Below are 9,818 nucleotides of genomic sequence, written 5' to 3'. Positions count from 1 at the left end.
TCTTTGGAAAATTTTATTTAATTAGTTAATTTAGAATATTTTTTCATGGTTACAAGATTCATGTTCTTTCCCTCTCCTCCCCCTAACCCCCTCCTGTAGCTGATGCATAATTCTACTGGGTTTTACATGTGTCATTGATCAAGACCGATTTCCATATTATTGATATGTGCACTAGAGTGATCATTTAGAGTCTACATCCCCAATCACATCCCCATTGACCCATGTGATCAAGCAGTTGTTTTTCTTGTGTGTTTCCACTCCCCCAGTTCTTTCTCAGGATGTGGAGAGCTTCTTTCTCCTAAGTCCCTCATTGCATTGCTGCTAGTAGAGAAGTCCATTGCACTTGATTGCCACAGAATCTCAGTCTCAAAAATATGGAACGCTTCACAAATTTGGGTGTCATCTTTCTGCAGGGGCCATACTAATCCCTATATCGTCTGAATTTTAATTTATGTGCTGCCAGAGCAAGCACAATACATTTCCTTTTAAATGTTAGGTGACACAGTAGTGTTATAATGAAATGAACAATGCTGCTACGGCAGAAGCAGGAAGGTTCCAGAATTCAGGAGAAGTGACAGGGATGTTGCTTCTCCTAACAGACAGTGAGACTGGAGGTTGAGTTGTCTAGTCTTCTAGGGTGGACCTAGTGAACTGGCTATTCTCTCTCCCGCGGCTTTCCTGTTGATCCATCATAACAACTTCCTGTACCGAGTATCCTGTGGACTGACTGAGATATTCCGACAGAGCTGCTTGAGACACCTAAAGCCATCTGTCAGTGAGACCAACCCTTCGAGCCCTGTTCCTGCTTACCTTCCAGCCTACTACCTCCATCACCATCTAAGGGGAATTTGGGTTAGTGAAGTGCATTGTACAGTAGGACCTGGAACTTTTAGGTAGAGGTAACTGGCAGTGTAGACACCATCTCTCGGAAGTTACCAGCTTGTTTGGGGGGAGCTTTATTTATGTTCTTTAGTATCCCAAACCCCTTTCCACCATTTCCTTAGTGATTAAACCAAACCGTCCTGTGAGTAGACAGTGTCTGTGTTTATTAGCTCAGGGTCTGGCTCGCCTGCCCTAGGCAGGTCTACCCTTCCCAAACCAGATCACTGGCCCTACAACACTACCCTTGAACCTACAATTATCCCCAATAGTTATACAAGTGTTATAATTAGTTATTTCTTCAGTAGACAGAGGGCCTGAAGTCAGGAAGAGCTGAGTTCAAACTGGCTTCGGGCACTTACTAGCTGTTTAACCCTGGGCAAGTCATGCAAACTGGGTTGTTTTTTTTTCCAGTTTCCTCATCTTTAAATGAGCTAGAGAAGGAAATGGCAAAACACTCCCCTATCTTTTCCAAGAAAGCCTCCAAATGTGGCCACAAAGAGTCGGACACATAGGAAACAACTGAACAGCAGCAATCATTTCTGTAGCATTCTATCAAAACAACAAATAAACAATGATGGAAAATCTTGTCATGATTCTATTTCTACTTAATTAGGCCAGTTTTCTGAGGCCAGGTTAGACCCGTTCATGCCCCAATCTGCTACCCTAGATAAAGAACACTTGTTTCCCATGGTTTTGTTCCAACAACACAGATTATCCGCCTAGAATTGAATGGAGATCCCATGCCCATCTCTTTGCCAAAGCACAAATTCAGACTTCACAGGGACAGGCTTTCAAAACATGTATTTAAGAGTCCCTCAAGACTCCCTGGCATCAGGATGGCTCTTGCAAAATAATATTCCAATGAGTGACAATCGCCAATGTCCAATCCCATTTGGAATCTATGGGGCTTTAAGAACTAAGGAGAAAAACATCTGCAGACTATGTCCTGGGTTTTGCAGAATTCAAGATGTGAGAAATAGTTTCAGCCATTTGAAATGGGATTGGGATTCCAAAGAATGTAGTTAGAAGTAGAGAAATTTTCTCCTCATGAACCCTGCATCTTGGGCAATGGTTATGCCCCCACCAGAAGACCAAAAGCCATTGAAATAGATAAATCATATGGAAAACAATCATTTAGAGTTTAACATCTGGGACCCAAAGTTAAGTCCTCACCACATTTGTGGCTCAATGACCCTTGGAGAATTTCTGAACTTTGGAGAGTCCCAGTGTGGTGGGCCCCAGGGTCCCCCAGGACACCCCAAATTCCTAGAGACACCACAGGTCAAAGATTACATGAGGAATTCATCGTGAAGGGCTGGAAACTGACCAAGCATAGAATCCTTAACTGCTAAACTTTGGATGTATTTACATTAGCCTTAAGATAAGGGACTGAGCATTAGGGGGTGCCTCTTGTGTACATCCCAAACACACTAGGTTTCTCCAGATAACTCACCCACCTTTATGATCCCTACATCTCAAGCATCACTTATGATCCCAAATAACCCTGGATTTCTCAAGATGGTAACATGATCAGGATGTCATAAAGGATGTATGCTTATATTTAAGCCCCCGGATCCAAAGGTACCTATTCTGTCACCTATTCTCCCTTGATTTCCCCCCCTTGTTTGTTCTCATTGTTCATCTCCTCCCCATCCTTCCTTTCCAAGTCACTTGGACCCCCTCCCTTTAGGATAGAAAAGCCCTGGACTTTCTCTGTTCAGGGAGGCTGTTGGTCCTGCATGCTGGCTCCAGCCCATTCAATCTAAATAAATCTTTCTGTCTTTTAAGGGTTTCCACCAGAGCCTGTCATTCTTGAAAGGGCAACGGAACCACGGTTTGATCTCCAGTCCCTCACACCAGTGTCTTCCTTTGGGAAAAGAGGGTGGAGACTAATCATGCCTTTGGAGTAATGCAACAAAAGAGAATCAGGAAATTGTTATAAAGCTTTGGAAGATGTTTAGGTGGAAAGGGATCGAAATTAGAATTCTAGACAAATTCCCTTATTAAATTACTCTAGACCTAAAACTAGTAGAGATTTCAGAAATCCTCTATTCTAACTGTAATTTATTTCACAGGTGAGAAAACTAAGAAACAGGGAGATTCTGTGCCTGCCCCAATTTCACAAGGGTGCTGAGTCTCCGACCTGGCATTCTATACTTTCAGAAAAGTACAGGGGTAGAGTTCTCAGGCTTGGAAAGGCACCAGGCTGATTTCCACACTCAGAGTGATGGGACACCTCACAGGCCAACTCATTACGGCTCAAGAATCTCTTCCAATGAGTGGTCATCCACTCGGCCTGAAAGCCTTCCCTAAATACCCATCAAAATGGAAAATTGAATGCCAGCCTATATCCCTGTCTTAGGCAGCCAAGATTGAAAAAGGGAAAAAGGTTTAACGTTAGGATTGATGTTTAACTGCTTCTTGCCCCAACCTCGGGTTGAATAAGAATGAAAACAAAGCCTGCCCTTCATCTGTAAACAAGCTACTGAGGAGCATTGGGTAGAGGAAAGATAGTGAAAGGCTGGCACACCCAGTGGGCATCCCAGAGAACCACCTCTAGCCCAGAGTGAGGTTGGAATCTTCCAGTTGGGGGGATTGGAAGAGGGACTTCATTAAGAGCATAAATTGAAGTAGTGGGGACACGTGGGACCTTTTTAGCTCAGAATCCAAAGCTCGGCTCCCAGAGGAGGCTGCTAAAGGAAGACATAGCCCATGCTCTTTCTTGCTCTGGCTTGCTTTTTAATTATTTAATAAAGAATTCCAAATTATGCTACAATCTCCAAAGAATTTTAATCTTAACAGACTTATCTATCTGTGGGTCTGCCTGTCCTTCTGTCTGTCTGTCTGTCTGTCTGTCTCTCATTAAAATATATATTCCTTAGTGTTAGGTGTAGAGTCAGGATGCTTACTAGTGGTGTGATTCTGGACAAGTCTAATAACCTTTGCCAGCTTCACTTTCCTCCTAGTAAAAATTCTCTGCCAGTGTTGTTGTGAGGATAAAATGAGATATTTGTATGGTGTTGAGCTTAATGCCAAGCACTTAGTAGGTTCTTATTTTTGAAAATTTTAAATTTCTGTCCGAGTAACTCTAAGACAGTAAGTCAAGGGCTAGGCAAATATGTCCAGGATCACACAGATAGGAACTGCCAGAGGTCAAATTTGAATCCAGATCTTCCCAACTCCAGTCTTAGCACTCTATCCACTGTGCCACCTAGTTGCCCCTAAATTATTAGACTAAATAGATTTTTTAAAGTCATTTCTCAGTTGTATTAGACTCTTCATGGCCACAATTTTAGTTTTCTTGGCAGAGATGTTGGAATGATTTGCCATTTCCTTCTCCAGCTCATTTTACTAAGGCAAATATGGTTAAGAGACTTATCCAGGTCATAAAGCTAGTTAAGTGTCTGAGGTCATATTTGAACTTGGGTCTTCCCAACTATGCTCTACCCACTGTGGCAACCTAGCTGCACAGTGGATTTTTAATAAATATTTCCTTCCTTCCTTCCTTCCTTCCTTCCTTCCTTCCTTCCTTCCTTCCTTCCTTCCTTCCTTCCTTCCTTCCTTCCTTCCTTCCTTCCTTCCTTCCTTCCTTCCTTCCTTCCTTCCTTCCTTCCTCCCTTCCTCCCTCCCTCCCCTTTCTTCCTTTTTCCTTCCCTCCTTTTTCTTTCTTTCTCTCTTTTTTCTCTCTTTCTCTCTCTCTTTTTTCTCTCTTTCTCTCTTTCTTTCTCTCTTTCTTTCTCTCTCTCTTTCTTTCTTTCTTTCTTTCTTTCTTTCTTTCTTTCTTTCTTTCTTTCTTTCTTTCTTTCTTTCTTTCTTTCTTTCTTTCTTTCTTTCTTTCTTTCTTTCTTTCTTTCTTTCTTTCTTTCTTTCTTTCTTTCTTTCTTTCTTTCTTCTCTTCCTCACTCCCTCTTTTTCTTCCTCTCTCCCCATCTCTCTGACTACCTTCCTATGATTCTATTCTAATTACTATTAAAAAATGTTATTTAAACTGTGGAAGTAAAAATCCAGAAGAAAACGTATGATTTATAACTTGTTGATATAGGTATATGAGTTGGGGTTTGGGTTTTAAAAGATTACTCCATTACATAAATGAATAATACAGAAATAGGTTTTGAGTGATAATATATGTATAACCCAGGGGAAATGCTTGTTCACTTGGGGAGAGGGGAGGGAGACAACAAGAATCATTTAACCATGGGGAAAAATTTTTTAAATACATTAAGAAAAACAATAAAATATTATTTTTAATTTTAGTCACATGTCCATTTAGAATGTGTTTTTGAGTATGATGTAAGATGTTGGTCTAAGTCTATTTATATTGCCAGATAGCTAGTTTTCCCAATGTATATTTTTTAATCAAATTTTAAAATCAAATTTTAGTCAAATGAATGTTTCATAAGTGATTCATGCTTTCCACTTCATCAAACACTGGGTTATTGATTTTCATTGTTTATATTTCTCCTATGTTTAGTGTGTTCCATTGACCTAGTTCTCTATTTTTCAACACAATAACAAATAGTTTTGATTACTGATATTTTATAATGTAGTTTCAGGTGTAGAAATGCTATTCTTCATCCACTCACAATTTATGTTAATTTTTTATATTCTAGATTTTTACTCCAAAGTAATTTTTATTATTTTATCAAATTATTTAAATTATTCTCCTGATAATTTAGTATAGCACTTGATAAAATATTAAGAAACATTTTTATTATTGCTAGCATTTCCAGAACTATATAATATAATAGGGGAGGAGTGGGCATCTTTGCTTCAATCTCATATTAAATTCTAATGCATTTTCATTGCATGTGATATTAAATTTTTTAGATGGATGTTCTTTATGCTATTAAAAAAGGTCCCTCTTTGCCTATACTTTGTAAAGTTTTTAGCACTAGTAAGTGTTGTACTTTGCTATGTTGTTTTTTTTTTAATTCCTGCATCTAGTTAGACGATCATATGATTTTTGGATATTATAATTTTTTAAATGGTTAGTCATTTTGATTGTTTTCCTAATGTTGAACTTTTCTGGCATCTGTGGTCATGGTCCTATTTGGTCATAATCAATTATTATTATTATTATTATTATTATTTTAATCCTTACCTTCTGTCTTAGAATTAATCCTGGGTATTGGTTCTAAGGCAGAAGAGTGGGAAGGGATAGACAATGGGGGTTAAGTTACTTGTCCAGGGTCACACAGCTAAGAAGTGGCTAAGGCCAAATTTCAACCCAGGATCTCCAGTCTCTAGACCTAGCTCTCAATCCACTGAGCCACCCAGCTGCCTCCTATAATCAATTATTTTCTGAATAATTTTGTCTACTCTGGCAGGATTACTCAGGCAATGTTCATTAATGTTATTATCTTATTGTTTTCTTTTCTCTGATTTAGGTATTGGAACTAAGTTTCATGAAAAAAAATTCTGGTAGAGTGTTTTTCTTCTTAAATTTTGAGGATCATTTCTTAATTATAGATACTAACTGTTCTTTAAATGAATATACAACTCTTCTGTGAATCCAACAAGACTGGGAGATTTTCTTTGTTCATTCCTTACTGTTATTTCCTTTTATGAGACTGGGTTATTTAAGATCTCTGTCTGGTCTTCTGATAGTTGGGATATTTTATATTTTTAAGGTGTTCCTTTTTTCTTTTGGTGTTTTCAGTATTGTTAAAATATAATTGCAAAATGTTTTGATAATTCTTTTTATTTCTTCTGGCTTTGTTGTGATTTAATTTTGCTTATTTGATATTTTACTAATTTTATTTTCTATACTTTGCTTTTTAAATTGCATTAACTAAAAAGTCTATCAGTTTTATTAGTTTTTCCAAAGAAGTAGCTTTTAGTTTTTATTTTTCATTTTTATATTTTTGTTTTCAATCTACCTATTCTTATTCCAATTTTTAATATTTCCTCTTGTGCTTATCTTTGATTTATTTGTTGGCTTTGTATATTTTGGTGCATATTCAGTTAATTAATTCTCTCTATTTTATTTTGTTAAGGTGTGTTTCTAGAGATATAATTTACCCTGCCCTGAGGACTGCTTTAGCTTCATCCTAAATACTTTAGCATATCATCTCATCATTATCATTTTCTTTCACATAAAATTATTTTTCTATGATTAGTTCTTTGACCACATAATTCAAAGTTTCATGAATAATCCTTTTTAGAAGCATGTCTTTTGTTTGTGATCCTTGAACCTATAACTATTTTCATTGTGTAATTAGGCTTATAAATGATATACTTATTATTTCTGCATTTTATATATTTTTGGCAAAATTTTTGTGCTTGAATAACATGATCAGTTGTTGTGAAAGTCCATGTGTGTTAGATGCCATGTAGATGTCATATTTCTGTATGGCTTAGTTTCTAATATACAATATTCAGTTCCATAATTTCCTTTTTGTTTTTCTTTCAGTTAGCCTTATCTAAAATGGCAAGAAGGATATTAAAGTCTCCTGTCACTAATGTCTTACTATATGTGTCTTCTTGTACCACAACTAATGTTTGCTTTATAAATTGGGATGCTAAGACATTTGTATTACTGACATTAATTTGTTATCTATGGTTCATTTAAAATTAATTTGTTTATTCTTTTTTTTTTTTGAATGTTTGTTTTTGCTTTGTCAGATGAGATGACTTGCAATTCCGGCTTTTTTGCATTCACTTGATATATACTAGTTTTCCCTCATTATCTCAGTTTTATTTTCTCTATTTAAAAAAAATATATATTTCTTGGAAGCAACAGATCACAGGAGTAATTTTCCTTATCTAATTTTTCTTTTTTAAAAAGAATTTTGAGGAATTGTTTGAACCATTAACATTTGTTTAAACGCTTACATTCTGTCTCAGAATAGATACTAATTCTCTGTTCCAAGGCAGAAGAGTGGTGAGAGGTAGGCAGTTGGGGTTTTGCCCAGGGTCACATAGGGAGGAAGTATCTGAAGCCGTATTTGAACCCAGGGCTTCCTATCTCCAGACCTGGATTGAATAGAAATTCAATGAACCTCTTAGCTGCCCTTATCAATTAACACATAAAAATATGGCAGCTAGGTTTATATTTCCCTCTATTTGTTACTAATACTGGTTTTTCTTCAAATTATAATTTCCCTCTTCAATTGTAAACATGACATTTTGACTCTTCAGTTACTATTCTCATTTTTTCTTAATGTACCTTTATTGTCACTGGCTGCCTTTCTTTAACATCAGATTTCTCCTCTCATTTATTATACTTTTTCATTTATACTTTTGCTCATTACATATCTTTTTTCCTGCTTTTTTCTTATTATTTAATTCTACTCTCTGTTTTTCCTCTTGGTCAAGATTCTCTATTGCTCACCTCCTCTTAAATTAATCCTGTTTATTAACTTTTCAAATTTTATTTCTTCATCCCTTTACAGATAGGATATGTCTCACTCCCATTCATTACCCATCCTCTCTATGTGACTAATCTAGGTACTTATTCTTCATTTTGTAAAGGGTGAAATTATGATTGAGACTAAAAAAAATCTAAATTTAAGTGGTCACCAAGGGAAATAATATAATAAAATACCCAAGTCACCTGCCAAATTTTATGGTGATTTAATTGATAGTAGAGAAGATTAAGAAGAAGGAAAAAGGAGTAGGTTTTTTTCTCTCCCTCTCCCCCCCTCCATCCCCCCTGCCAGATACTAATCAGGAGATAAGGGAGTAAGGGTTTGGAGTATGAAGGAGGAAGGAATCAACCTGACCTCCAAAGGGGCTCAGCTAAGATGCCAGAACCTGAAATCAGCTCCTGGGCAAAACTCACCACCCAACACTCCAAGATGCCGGAACACTTAGCACACTGCCAGCCAGAGTTGTCTCTCCAGGGAAAGAGAAAGAGGCAGGAAATGACGTGACTTATATGGACATTTTTACATCACTTTTCTGCATCTCATCTGTACCAATGAGGACTTTGCTTGACTTAGGACAGCCCAGAAGTCTGTCCTTTTTTTTTGCACATGTCTGCTGAAGGCCATTTCCTCAGATAATTAAATCTTGAGTTTGATGCAGACCTTCAAAATCTTGTTAAACTGAGTAGGGTGGAGAATGTAGTTTCCAAGACCCGATTCTGTTATTCCAAGTATCTTCATTGTTATTGATCAGGAAATAGCTAAATCAGATTTTCTAAAGAGTGGTATGATTAGGATGGAATAGTTTTAAAATTCACAATTTCATGACCCCATAATTATTTAGTCCCTCTTTATCCTTAATATTCTTAATGGAATCAGTCAATTGATAAACATTTATTAAGCTTCAATTATGTGCTAAGTATTGTTCTTAGTATTGGGGATCCCCCCAAAAGAGAAAAAAACACAGTATAAACAAGGAGTTTATAATCTCATGAAGAGGATAATAAAAATATGTATAGCTGTTGGTTGGTTACATTAAAATTCCCAGATATCTCTTTCCCTCCTTCCCTTCACAATACTAGAGAAGGGATTACTTGACAAAGATGTGTGTGTGTGTGTGTGTGTGTGTGTGTGTGTGTGTGTGTGTGTGTATTTCTTGTATCTACTTACCTTTCTCTGGAAATGGACATTTTCTTTTTTTTTTAACATTATTTTATATGGTATTTGGTCATTTCCAAGCATTATTCATTAGAGACAAAGATCATTTTCTTCCCCCACCCCCTCACATATCCCATAGCCAACGTGCGATTCCACTGGGTATCACAAGTGTTCTTGATTCAAACCCATTTCCATGTTGTTGGTGTTTGAACCAGAGTGTTCATTTAGAGTCTCTCCTCAGTCATATCCCCTCAACCCCTGTAGTCTAGCAGTTGGTTTTCCTCAGTGTTTTTACTTCCACAGTTTGTCCTCTGCTTGTGGATAGTGTTTTTTCTCCTAGATCACTGCAGATTGTTCAGGGACATTGCATTGACACTAATGGAGAAGTCCATTACGTTTGATTGTACCACA

The 9,818-nt window shown here is 37.0% G+C and overlaps 1 non-coding gene across 1 annotated transcript; it reads right to left on the bottom strand.

Moving 5' to 3' along the window:
* Positions 1 to 368: 368 nt before the first annotated feature.
* Positions 369 to 472, bottom strand: LOC130455736 (U6 spliceosomal RNA). Its single transcript, XR_008913830.1, has one exon. It is a non-coding gene; the product is annotated as a U6 spliceosomal RNA (small nuclear RNA).
* Positions 473 to 9,818: the final 9,346 nt, after the last annotated feature.

This window comes from Monodelphis domestica, chromosome 7, assembly GCF_027887165.1.
Source record: "Monodelphis domestica isolate mMonDom1 chromosome 7, mMonDom1.pri, whole genome shotgun sequence".
Lineage (NCBI taxonomy): Eukaryota > Metazoa > Chordata > Mammalia > Didelphimorphia > Didelphidae > Monodelphis > Monodelphis domestica.
Note: the sequence above shows the minus strand (reverse complement) of the source record. Positions and strands in the feature narration are given on the sequence as shown.